General features: G+C 43.1%; 1 protein-coding gene and 1 long non-coding RNA gene across 2 annotated transcripts in view; one reads left to right on the top strand and one right to left on the bottom strand.

Annotated features, from left to right (window-relative positions):
* The window catches only part of TENM4 (teneurin transmembrane protein 4), a 364,557-nt gene that overhangs the window by 203,977 nt on the left and 147,914 nt on the right, over positions 1-12,666 (top strand).
* LOC148592420 (uncharacterized) overlaps positions 7,930-12,666 on the bottom strand; it is a 381,317-nt gene continuing 376,580 nt past the window's right edge. The window contains exon 2 of the long non-coding RNA XR_015913942.1: positions 7,930-8,232. This is a non-coding gene — a long non-coding RNA (uncharacterized LOC148592420). The remainder of the gene's footprint in view (positions 8,233-12,666) is intronic.

Consider the following 12,666-nt stretch of genomic DNA (forward strand, 5'->3'; position numbering starts at 1 on the left):
GAAATAGAAGATTTGTTCTGTAGAATGTGGACTTACTTACTTTATTTTAGAGGTGTTGGGAGCTGAGTTTTTTCTTTTATCGATTGATCAAAAGAACCCCCAACTGTCCTTTGGATGGTGACTTTTTTTCTGCTCTAGAAATTTTTCCAGTTCAAAATTTCCCAGTTATGAAGTCAGTAAAGCTCTCGCAGTAGAAAGGACTTTTGAAGCACAGTCACCAGCCACTGTTCTTTTCAAAGAAAGGAACAGTATAGGCCAAAACAGCAAAGGAAATTGCACCTAGAGTTTTATGGCAGTTTCATTGCACTAGCACAGTGAAATACAAAATAAAGGCAAAATATACTTAATTTGTATTTGATCACTGGAGAAATAGCATAGGTGAGACACATATCAGACTGTCTTTAGGAGTGTTGCCCTGGCCATGTGACAAGCAGTCCATGATGCATCCATCACTCACCTTAGATCATTCTGTCTTTCAGGACGAGGAAGTTTTCATTGCTATGCTGCGAGAGACAGTTTTGTCCCATACATAGAAATCTCTTTTGCTCGCTGGCAGCTTTATACAACACAAATCACAGGGAAAACTATTTAGGCACAAGTTACTCATCTTGAAACTCAATTCAGTTGAGGAAGAATTTTAGATATGGAAGATGTGGCTTCTTGACTATAATTTGGCCACAGAAGTGTTGCATTTAAAACAGTGCTGTGTAATGGTTATAACTATTTAGTACCTTTCTCTTTAGTCTTTGTGACAGCTTTTTAAAAATAGGCAGGTTTCTGCATAAAGACATTTCTTCTGAACCTTTCTACTGTATTCATGAGGTCTTGCAAGACATGGTTGCTACGTGAAACTATAAATACTATAATACTGTAGTGTTATGACTTTTTTTTTGGTGGTAAAGCCAAGAGGATACAGCAACTTGACGTGGTATTTATGAACCAGGGTGTAAAATTGCCATGCCAAACAAATAAGTCAAGTCACACGTGATGGGAGCCTTAGATCTGTGCAGGATGAGGAAGCGGTGCAGGAGCTGTGTTGACTGTCAGAGGCAAGTTGCCATTTCATTTGATTTCTGTGGAAGGAGCACATAGAAAATCTCCCTTTATAATTGCAACGATTTAATGCTTACAGGGAAAATGCATTTGGAAAGGATAGCTCTAAGTGTACTTAGGGAAGCAGCAGGATCCAGTGATCTGAGAAGAGGACCACAGCCTGTTCAGAAGTGGATTCTGACTGACGTGCTAATTTGGACCCAGTGCAAACTCACATTTCAGCTGCTCATCGTGTAAAACTGAGGGGAATGGCATTTCCTCAGCGATGCTGTGAGGATGGTTGAATTTCTGGGGGAAAAAAAATACAGCATGAAGCATTAATTAATAAACACACTTAATAGTGGAAAGCACCAAATTGTTAAGGGGGATAACAGTGATCAGTACAAATTCTGCAGGTTTTCCTTAGGCAAAGCTCTCCGGCGAGTAAGGAAAGGACTCACCTGAGTAAAACACTGCAGCTTTTACTTCAGCAGTAAAAATGTTGAGTGGGGAGCGTGCTGATTTTGCCAAGTTTATCTGCTATGTTCCAACAAGCTGAATTTCTCAGAGCAGTAAAACCATTGCAGGCCATTTGCTCTGTACGACGACATCAGCTACAATTACTGTGCAGTACTTGTCTGGAACGATCATGCCTTCCATTATTCCGATGGAAACTGAAGCAAAATGGAAAAAAAAAAAGTATATTCTCAATTTGATAGCACATTTAATTTCATAAGCAGAGAGGCTGTCCATCATACTGTTTTGTAATCCTATAGAGCTATAACTCAATCCACTCAGGAACATTAGTCCTGATTTTGAGGGCAAGGGATGGCAATTTATCCGGTTTTCTAAAAGGATGTGGAACCATCATCATTAAAGAGTTAGGTGGTGTCAAAATGTGTGCCTGTTACATGCCATTGTATGTAAACCTAGAGAAAATACAGCATCATAATGCCTGTCAAAGCTGATACTTCTGCCTAATACAGGCAATTCAAGTGGAAGGAAGAAAAGGTTATTCTAGGAAAGTTTTCAGTATTTAATAACATTTTTTTATATATCCCATTCCTCTGAATTACAATGCAAGACATTATAAAGGAATGGAAGATGATGGCCTCTCAATAATAAATTAACCTTCTTGCAAATGACATTGGTGGCACTTCCTGAAATTTCTAATAGAAACTCTTCTCTGAAAAGCGCCTTGTGGATTCACCTCTGCCTGATAGCGGTGATTTATTCAGAGCAATCTGGTATAAGTGGAACAAAATAGTAGGCTAAGGAAGAGCTGGCATCAGCACAACTGAGACAGAGATGCTGGCCAAAAATTCTGCTCGATAGAGAGAGCCTGAAAACTGCGTCTGTGGAGCCGGAGAGTCTTCCAGCAGTTACCACTGCTGCGCTCAGGAAAGCCTGGCTGTGCAGGGCCACAAGGAAATAAAAAGGAAAAGAAATTATCTGTCTGTGAGAGGGGAAGGTCTCTGTTTACCAGTGGGTCACCAGCAAGCGACAGGAAACACATGTAGACAGCCATGGTAGGATGCAATGTTTTATATTTCTTTTACCTTCTGCAAGAGGCAGTGCTTAAGTTTAAGAAAGGACCCTTGTTCCTCCTGCCGCCTCCACTCGCTGTAAAGAAAATTATCACTAAGCACTTTTCTCCATCAAAGTACAAAAAGGGAGCTGGTAGTGTTATTTATAGGGGCCTGCCAGCACATACAGCACTTCACGATATACATCAAAAGGCAAGTTCTCTTCCTGCAATAGCCTAAAATACAAGCAACCCCCACACAACCCCTGGCACAGCAGTTCTCACACACGAGGGATATCCACAGAGAAGTGCTTTGCAGCAGGACTGAATGTAAGGATCAGAGAAGCAGTTATTGGGCACAGAGGCAATGGGATTGGGAACTCTCCCGAGTGCAGAAGTTTTGAGAGACGTGACATGGATTGTTCTTATTTAGCCCTAAGTGTTTAGCTTGTTCTTAGCTAAGGGAATAGGAAGAGTCTGAGATCTGCTTCTTTTATGTTCGCTGCCTATGTGTACACTAACTTTGGCTCTCTCCACTTCCAATTCAGAGGGGATGCCTAAGTGTGATCCACTTACAGTCCCCAAGCCATTAAAGTTATTTACACTGGCTTTGCTAATGTCTGAGAAAGTCTAAATTGGCTTCATGTAAATACTGGGGAGTCAGGAGACTCTACAAGCTAACATGAGCTGTGATCTGTTCTGGTTTACACTTTCTTTTAGCTCCTTAGTGCCTGAGTTCCTTCATTTAACTCCCCATAGAATCATAGAATCCTTAAGGTTGGAAGGGACCTCTAGAGGTCATCTAGTCCAACCTCCCTGCACATGCAGGGTCACCTAGAGCACGTGGCACAGGACTGCGTCCAAGCGGGTTTGAAGATCTCCAGAGAAGGAGACTCCACAACCTCTCTGGGCAGCCTGTTCCAGGGCTCTGTCACCCTCACTGATAAGAAATTTTTCCTTAAGTCCCTGTGGAACTTTTGATGCTTCAGTTTGTGGCCATTACCTCTAGTTCTGTTGGTGGCCACCACTGAAAAGAGGCCAGCACCGTCCTCTGCACTCCCTCCCTTGAGGTACCTATAGACACTGATTAGATCCCCTCTCAGCCTTCTCTTCTCCAGCTGAACAGGCCCAGCTCCCTCAGCCTCTCCTCATAGGGCAGATGTTCCAGGCCCCTCATCATCCTTGTAGCCCTGCGCTGGACTCTCTCCAGCAGCTCCACATCCCTCTTGTACTGTGGAGCCCAGAACTGGACACAATACTCCAGATGCGGCCTCACCAGGGCTGAGTAGAGGGGCAGGATCCCCTCCCTCGACCTGCTGGAGACGCTCTTCCTAATGCAGCCCAGGATCCCATTGGCCTTCTTGGCCACGAGGGCACACTGCTGCCTCGTGGTCAACTTGTTGTCCACCATGACACCCAGGTCTTTCTCTGCAGAGCTGCTTATGTGCTAGTAGATCTTCAGCACTCTGAAAGTAAAACTGGATTTAATGTTTAGGCCTAAACTTGTCCTTAGACTTCATCCAGCAAAACACTTAGCACATACTAAAAGCTGAGCAAGTACTTTACGTGTTAATTGGGCTCCATGGAAGTGATCAGTTATTAAGTATTGTTCTTTCTTGCTGCATGATTACAGTCATCTTATCCACTACCTTGATCCACAGAGGGACTTCTGAGCACTCCCACCTTGTGGTACCCCACTTTAGATAAGTCATTAGCAACCTCTTCCTGCCCAGACTCAGAACTCTCTCCTCCTGCTTGGTCTGTAGAGGAAAACAGAAACAGTGACATGTGAGAAACACAGTGGGGAGGAAAATCACAACTTCACTTTTGATTTTTTTGATGTCTGTCTGGCAAAATAGCAGCAGAGTTTTGCATGCTCCGCAGATACATTTTTGCCTTCAGCTGTCTGTGTCCCAGTGCAAGCCCTTGCCAGACAGACACTGTCAGATGGCCGGTGCCTTCTCTGATTACCCTCTTGCTGCAGCCTCCCCTTTTCTGATGCTTCTTTTCCTGCTGGTTGGTTTCAGTCAGCTCTGACCCGCCTCCTCTAAGCATGGTAAAGGCAGCGGGTTTTAGTGATATTCAGAGAAGAAAGGGTCACTCAGGTGAGCTAGGAGAAAAAAAGGGTCCTTCGTGGGTCCCGGCCAGGGTGTGATCTGCCTTCATGTGAGGCAGAAACGGGCCTCCCAGACACCAGCACCTCTGCAGCCCATCCCCAGACAACATCCTGGGTTTGTTTTTTACGTATCCCCACACATCCACCTGGTTTTTCCCTTGTGAACTTGGTCTCATGAAAGACGTTAGGTTGACAGCTCTGCTCGATTGAAATCTTTAGTTCGGGTTGTGCAGCAGCATTGAGGATGTCTACCACAAAGCAGCCAGTTGGGCCGCCGGAACCCAGGTCCTCTGGTGAGAGCTGAATTATTCTGTGCAGAAGGGTGGCAAGAGGACAGGAGAGCAAAGGAGAGCCCCATCTAACCAAACACAACCCATCCTCATACTAGGGCATTGCCCTAGGAGATGTGGGGTGAACTCCCTTACCTAACTTCTCTATGAGCTGGAAGAGTTGCCCTCGCAAGAAAAAAAAAAAAAAAAAGCCTAACAGTGTGTTCGGTGCGAGGCCAGTTTTTCATCCAGGCTATGTGTAAATCCAGTGTGTTTGCTTTATGGGGCTTCATAAAAAGCAAACATGGCCTGAGCCTGAATCCGGAATGCAAGGAGGGGTGTGAGGACGCACTCACACTTTTCGCATTAGTTTGTACTCCCCGTGGCCCCAGATTTTTGTTTGCTCTCCCCAGTGAAGCCGCGATTATGTTTTTATAGGGGCAGTGATACGCCCCGTGAAAGTGCAGCAGCGCGGGCTCAGCAGTAACTTTATCAGTGCTCCCTAAATCTTTCCACCCATGTCCCAATCCCCAAACGTGATGAGCTGTCTCATTTCCCCCTGCCGCGAGCCGAGGGGCTCTGTGCGTCCCCGTTAGCTCCCTGCCTGCCCTTTCCCACCGCTCCTGACACATGCAGCTTTGTTCCAGCCTCTCGGATCCCTTTCAGGAGTGTTTTCATCCTGCCTTTTGGCTGGAATTCCACTAAGAAAGGGAAAGAGGAAGGGCATGTTTGGCACTGCAGCTGAACCATGCAGGTTGGCGGGGGGCTGCCCGACCTCATGTCCAACATCTGCTCCTGCCGCGCGCCAGCCCATCTGCAAAACGCTGCTTTTTACCACAGCCCTTCCAAAAAACCCAGAACCAGTCGTTTCAAGCCTAGATGTTATTTTCAGTGGCCTTTTTTCCCTTTCTGCGAGTGTCTAAAACTATTCTCAACATAACAGCCCTGCTTCCCAAGCTGTAATGACAGGCAAAATTATTATTTCAGGATTTTTTTTTGGTTGAAGACTTAGGGCATCTTCAATAAAGGGGGAATCAGGGACACATCTCAAAGATAATTAAATAATAAGAAGCCTATACAGGCCAGATACCTGTTACAGCTTCCACAGATGTGGTTTCTATATACAGTATATTTCCTCATTGATGCTTTGAGAGAAAAACCTAGGCTAGCCATAGAAAATTATAGTGTGTAAAGCTAGATTAGTTTTAAACCAGAGATGCAGCAATTCATTTAACATTGCACTTGATCTTGTTTTTCTTTTAATTTGGTGTATATGTGTACTCACATTTCAATAGATCTTGTGAATACAGGTGATCATTTTGGTGGAAAAATAGAAAAGCCTACATGCATTCAAATTCTACATTATTGCACAAAAGAAACTATGCCCTCTTTGCAAAGATATTTAGATGCCAGTGAGTATTCATTCAGAAGTTAGATGTTTGAATGCCTTTAATGATACAGATTTTGTCTGTCTTTTATCACAGTTTAACAGAAAAAAAAAAAAGAGAAAAAAAAGAAGGTAAATTTGTCTTTATGAAAAGCTCTGCGTACATCTGTACTTACATAGGCTGGTAGCCTTGAACTTGCTTGTCACTGCTCTGTTTGCAGACAGGGCAGCTCTCTTGATCTGACAGAGCTTGTACAAAAGGTTTATTGATTGGGGTAATTACTTTAGTTTTAGGGTCAAGAAAAGGTTTATTTAATACTAAAGTTAAAGCCTTTTTCTTTCTCTCTGTTATTTCTGTCTCCTTTTTTTCTTTTTTTTTTTTCTTTTTTTCAGCACAGCAGAATTCTGCCTTTAGTGACACAGCTTCTAGTGTAAAATGTGTAAAACACTACATATGGTTTTCGTTTCTGCACTTTTGTATATAGCTCTTTGCATGCACCCCAGCCTGCAGGTTAATGTAAGCACAGCTTGTTTTATTCCTGTGTCATATTACTGGGCTGCTAGGACAGCTCTGTACAGACTTTTCTTCCCGTGAACGCTCTCCTGCTAAAGCACAGAAATAAGGTGCTGAGAGTTGCTTGTCTCCTTTGGGGAAAAAAAAAAAGAAAAAAAAAAGGGAAAAAAAAAAGAAAAATAGAGAACCCTTTCTGGGTTAGAACAATAGAGTTTTGAAGACTTAATTTTCCAAAGGCTGCATTTGAGCAGTACCCATGACATGTGTACTTGCCTGTGGTTAGTTGACCACATCACAGCGTGGAAGCCAAAACCGTCAACACCTCCAGAGTTACTGGACCAGTCTCCCCTTTCACAAAGGGGCAGGGGGATGAGGACACAGCCTGTATGTTACCACCTGGCATGTATTCACTTTTTTACATGATAACGGCTCTTTGTGCATTCAATGTGTGACTGCTCTCCTTATCTAAGTGCTACAACAGCCTCAGAATGGGAGCTAAATTAATGATGTTCAACTGGTTTCTAGAGGAGCTGCTGGAGGCCCTGAGAAGTGACATGGATTGAGCAGGTTTGTACAACAAGCCCATCAGAGGCAGAAACAGAGCTGTGAGTTCTTTTTTTTCTCAGGCCCTGCTCTAAAACCCTGGAGGACTCATCTCAGCTGCCTAAGCAGAAGCATCTCTGGCCACCTGGGAAGCCCCAGGCCCTCCAGGGTGTCTCTGTGGGTGTCTACAGGGATGTCTATGCATCTGTCAGAGCCCTGGGCCACCCATGTCTCTCTGGAGCAACCGGAGAGCAGGCAGCGTGCTCCAAAGGGCATATCCATAGCATCAGGCAGGTGTAACTGCACCCCTCATGCCAGCTATTCCATGTAGCACATCCCTATTTATCAGTCTTGATTGGTTTGCTAACGACTTTATGTAAAATGAAGCTTAAACTTTAATGCACCTAAAATGATCATACTGCCAAGTTTTTATGGCATTTGTTTGACTGAATCAGTTCACATTTGAGGTCCTGTGTGTGTGAATATAAGAATATATATAAGAATAAGAATATATAAGATATAAGAAGAAGATTTTTCCCCCCACTAGAAAATGCCAGCTTACAATATAATTTCAAACGAAACTCAAAGCCAACTTTAGCCTTGCCCCAAGCTACAAGAGTAGAAACTGTAATGGACTGAACATGAAGCAACTTCCCGCTTGCTAGTGCAGTTCCAGAAGTTGAACCCTGAAGGCTGAATAATTGTTGTTTCCTGTATTAGTTTGTAACAATTTATGAGATGGGGAAGGAAAAAAAAAAGAAGGGGGGCCTTTGCAGTCCCTTGGGCAAATTGGGCATATGAGAGTTAGGTTTACTGGAGCAAAATTCAGGTTTAAAAACATTCCAGCTGTGAAAAGAAAAAAAAAATTCAGATGCTGAACATATGACTAGTTAAGAACTGTTTTTCATAGGCCTTTCGTGCATTTAGCATAACTTACGTTCTCAGGGAAGAAAATGGTGTTCCTTATGAATCCCTGTGAACAGCAGAAGAGCATTTTCTGGAAGTTAGCTGGATTTTCTAAAAGGTGCTTTTATTCTGGTCCCAGTGAAGTCGGTAGAAATTTTAGCATTAACCTAAATGTTAGTATACGTAGACCAGTGCCCAAGTGCTTTGGAAATCCCATTTCACCTTGTGCTTTGAACCCACTTGCAGCTTTAGATTATGAGACATTCTGCACTAGAAAGATTTCTCCTTAAAATGAAAACAGTGAGAGAAAGGGGTGAGCCAGTGTGGCAAAGTGCTCTTATAGGCCAACCAAATTCAGGCCAAATGTGGTTTATAATTCTGAAATCACTGGGCTGGGTCTCTTCTTTATTTATTCCCCAAACTGTTCCCACTTTGTCTCAGTCTCTGGCTGAGTAAAGAAGAGAAGTTCAAAAACATTGCACAAAACACTATTTCTGTAGCATTTCCAGATGGATTGGAAATACGGATGTGCTTGAGATAACGTGAGGGAGACGGACGTTATTGTGATGAGATCCATTTGAGTACCTGGAGAGATATTCCAAGCCAGGGCTAGAAGCAAAAGCCCAGACATTGAAGGGAAAGCAAGCCCACATGTTGCTTTGCAAATCTGGCAAACTCAGCAGCACTGGAGAGTTTCAATGAGCAACCCAAACTGAACACAGATGACAAACATTTTGTGCTTCACCGTCACCTGTTAAAATTAATCTGCACTGTGGAGTCGCTACTGGCATGAGAAGGTCTGTGCTCTGAATACATTGATGGAGATCTGGGGTTTCTGCTGTTAAAAATGGCTTTTTTTTGTATTTAATAGCCCTTACAGATACAGAGTGGAGGAGAATCACGTGCAATTGGATGCTATAGTTACGGTATTTCACTGTGACTTTCAGAGTAAGGAGTAAATTAGGGAGTTATTTAAAGGACTGCCTGCCTGTTGCCCTTTTCCTAATTTAGCATCCTGATACCTGCATGTGAAGGTTAGAGTTCCACTGGGATATGAGAGCAAAACAGGGTTATATGCATGGATCTTTAATTAAAACAGACCTCCCAGCCTTCAGAGAAAAAAAAAAAAAGAAAGAAAAAAAAATCAAAATCTGGCAAACCATCAAGTGGCATTAGCCGTATCAGCATCACACTAGGTGCCCTGCAGAAAAGGAAACTGTGAAAGAGCACTCAGAAATAATGACTGAGTTTCCATGATGCTGTCAAGACTTTCGCATCCCTGGCTACCAGGTGTGGATTACTTGAGCTAGAAAAGTAAAAGCCTTATAAAACAAAAATGAAGCAGAAAAATCGAAATCTCAGCAGGTGAGGTTGTACCAGAGAAGTGAACCAGTCCTTTTCAAGTTCAGATGGGGAAGGAAGAGGAGGAGCAAGAGCTCAGCATTTCCATATTTTCTCATATCTGGAGCCTTCTTTCCTTCTTTTTTTCCCCCTCAAAATGTTAAGTCTGATGTTGGAAGTTATCTGAAACCTGTTTAATACCCTCTGACCTCTGCATTTCTCTTGGCACTGTTATCACAATTACAAGAGCAGGCGGCAGTTCTCTAGACACAGAATCCCACCCACCCTGTGGTGAAATTTGATCAAAAAGCATCATTTCTTTGAAAAATAAACAAGACTGCGAGCTCTGCAACTGAGGAGTAAATTAAATGCTATCTTGTGTTCACAGAGCTTCAGGATCTTTTTTGCTTTCATGTTCCACTATCTGTCTTTCTAATAAAATTACTGCTCAGTTCGTTTTTGTGAAAGAGAGACATCACCGCAATGAGCTTGTTGATGTAGAATCTTTTATTATGCCAATCAGAATACAGGACCAAACTGGGCTAGATATAGAGGACGTGCCTCTACGCTTGTGGAAAGACAGTCGTGGATAGATCCTCTCTCACGTTATGCTGGTGAAGATGAGGAAGTGGGAGTTGAAGACTGGGTTCTGCTGCCCACGGTACAAAGAGCTGGTTATTCTAAATGCTCACTCCGTTTTATAGCTGCTGCTGAGCACCCTCCTTAAGCTCCCAGGGGAACTGCTTCATAAAAACCTAATCCAACCCGCTGTCCCAACCAGGACAGTCTTGGCAGGCAAGCCCAAAGAGGTTGTGCTGCACTTCAGCAAATCCAAGCTTTCCCTCCCAGCTTCCAGGCAGTCTGGAAGCCACAGTGTGCTGAGCCTGGCGTATACGGCCACATCCACCAAACCCCAGGGAGGCATCTTTAGAGAGCATCTTTTCTTCTGAAGATTGGACACATGGCCTTTGTGTTTCATTTATCCTCTAGTACCCATGAAACAAAAGATTTTGGGGCCATTTCTTCTGTGGCTTGGACTACTAGTTGATGAAGTGGACAAAAAGTGCGGATACTTAGACTCCAACCTTTCCTTGGCATCTCACTTCCTGCATTTAATCTTCTCATCTGTAATAGAAATTGCACCTTCATTACATTACCAGCACTGATGCATTAAATCATAACTGTGCTAACGTGGTCTTGTTCCCCTATGTAGCTGATAGCAAACACTTCCAGTTCCAGAGGAACTCATTCAGGTTATCGAAGGGGACGGTTACATTTCAATTCATGCAGTGACACTACACTGAATGGCATTTAATCACTTCTTAGAAAGCAGTCCTGGTGCTTATGAACTCCCAGGAAAGCTGCTATTCAATTGCCAGCTAGATAACTTGTTTTTCGTTGCCAGTAGAGAGAAGACTTTAAATGCCCAGGGAATGATGATGCTTGGTGGCAAGTGTAAGCTATAAAATATTTAGCTTTAACAACAATTGTGTTACTGCAGTTTCTAATAGGATTTGGTGTCAGGCGGACATCTGCCTTGGCCTCTGGCCCAAAGATATAGAAACAATGTATTAAATTGAATGTTGCATTGGAAATAAATAAGGCAGAAATACAGTTCAAGTAGCTTTACTGCTGACCAGCAAATGTGTTAATTATCTAAAAGCAAAGTCTATCAAAAGTCTAATAATTTTTCTAGCTCCTTAATACATTTATTGTATTTCATCTGAGTAGAGGTAGTTTATGTAGGTAATTGCAAGCTGGACTGACAGATCTTTATAAAGCTTTACAAAGGAATTGGCTTTCACGGGGCTTCTTGTCAGCAGCAAAGTGATCCCCTGATCAGACCATCAGCCTGGGAGCTCTGTCTCTGTCACCTGAGTCTGTTTATGATATCAAGTAAATGGTGTTTTTGCTTATGCATCAGCTTCCCAGACTGAAAAATGGGAATGGTAACAGCTAGCAATTTCCTATTGAACTAAGTGATATTCTTAAATGAAAGACAGCATGGGGTGAAGTCTGCTGGTGGTATGGGCAGGATTGTAGCAGTTCAGAGCTTCTCGTAGGGTGGGGAATGATTGCATTGGGAAAGCAACGAGTGGGACAAAAGATTGCTGCTGAGTTTCCCACAAAATCTACCAGCTGTGAGACTGTTCACATTCAAAAACGTCCCCCGAGAGAAATGGTAAAAATACTGAAGTATCTTCAGCAGTTACAAGTCAATGTGATGCATGAAGTAAAGCAAGTTCACTCCAGCACACAATCTGGTTTCTTTTCTGCTTTGATAATTAAAGCTCTTGTGTAGGAAGCCCCCTCATGCCTCCTTTTTTTTTTTTTTTTTTTTTTTCCCTTCTTTGCTCTTGTGAAAATCTTGACTTTTCAACTTGCTGGATGTTTTCTATCTCTAGGTTTAATTAATCCAAAACCACTTTTGTACATCCTTCTCCTTTTCCGAAGGGAGGACGGTTGGACTCAGGTGGGGAGGACCTGATGCCTCAGGAAAGACATTTCTGCACTTTCCTCTGAAATGAGACCGTGTGGACCTGCAGCCAGTGCATCATTATGTCATTTACTCGATGTCTGCTAGGAGAGCACCATGTTTACAATGTTGGTTCAGGAAATGACTTGTTTTTCCAGTTGCTAATTGGATTTGGAAGCTGGCAGGACAATTGCTTCCATACACAAGCTTCTGCAATCTCCCTTTCAATCCAGCCCAGGCTAAGTCTTTCCTGTCTGTCCCCCGTGTGAGCTGTTGGCCTTCGAGAAATTTGCTCCTGCTGCCATTTGTCATCAGAAGGTGCCTAGGAAGCAACATTTTCCATGTTCTCTTTGGCCGCTGGAGCGAAACCAGATGATAGTATCATGCATCATCCGTTGGCTGACCCTCCAACTAATAATCTTCGCCCTTACCAGCTGGTGTCAATCAGATCACTTCAGAGATTTGGAACCCAAGCAAAAACTATGGGAGTCAGATTGAAAACAGAGACCATGTATCTATTTCCAACAGCAAATTGTCCATGGTCTCACAGTGAACTT

Source organism: Tinamus guttatus, unplaced genomic scaffold, assembly GCF_059628265.1.
Source record: "Tinamus guttatus ecotype Peru unplaced genomic scaffold, ASM5962826v1 Tinamus_guttatus_pri_ptg000602l, whole genome shotgun sequence".
NCBI lineage: Eukaryota > Metazoa > Chordata > Aves > Tinamiformes > Tinamidae > Tinamus > Tinamus guttatus.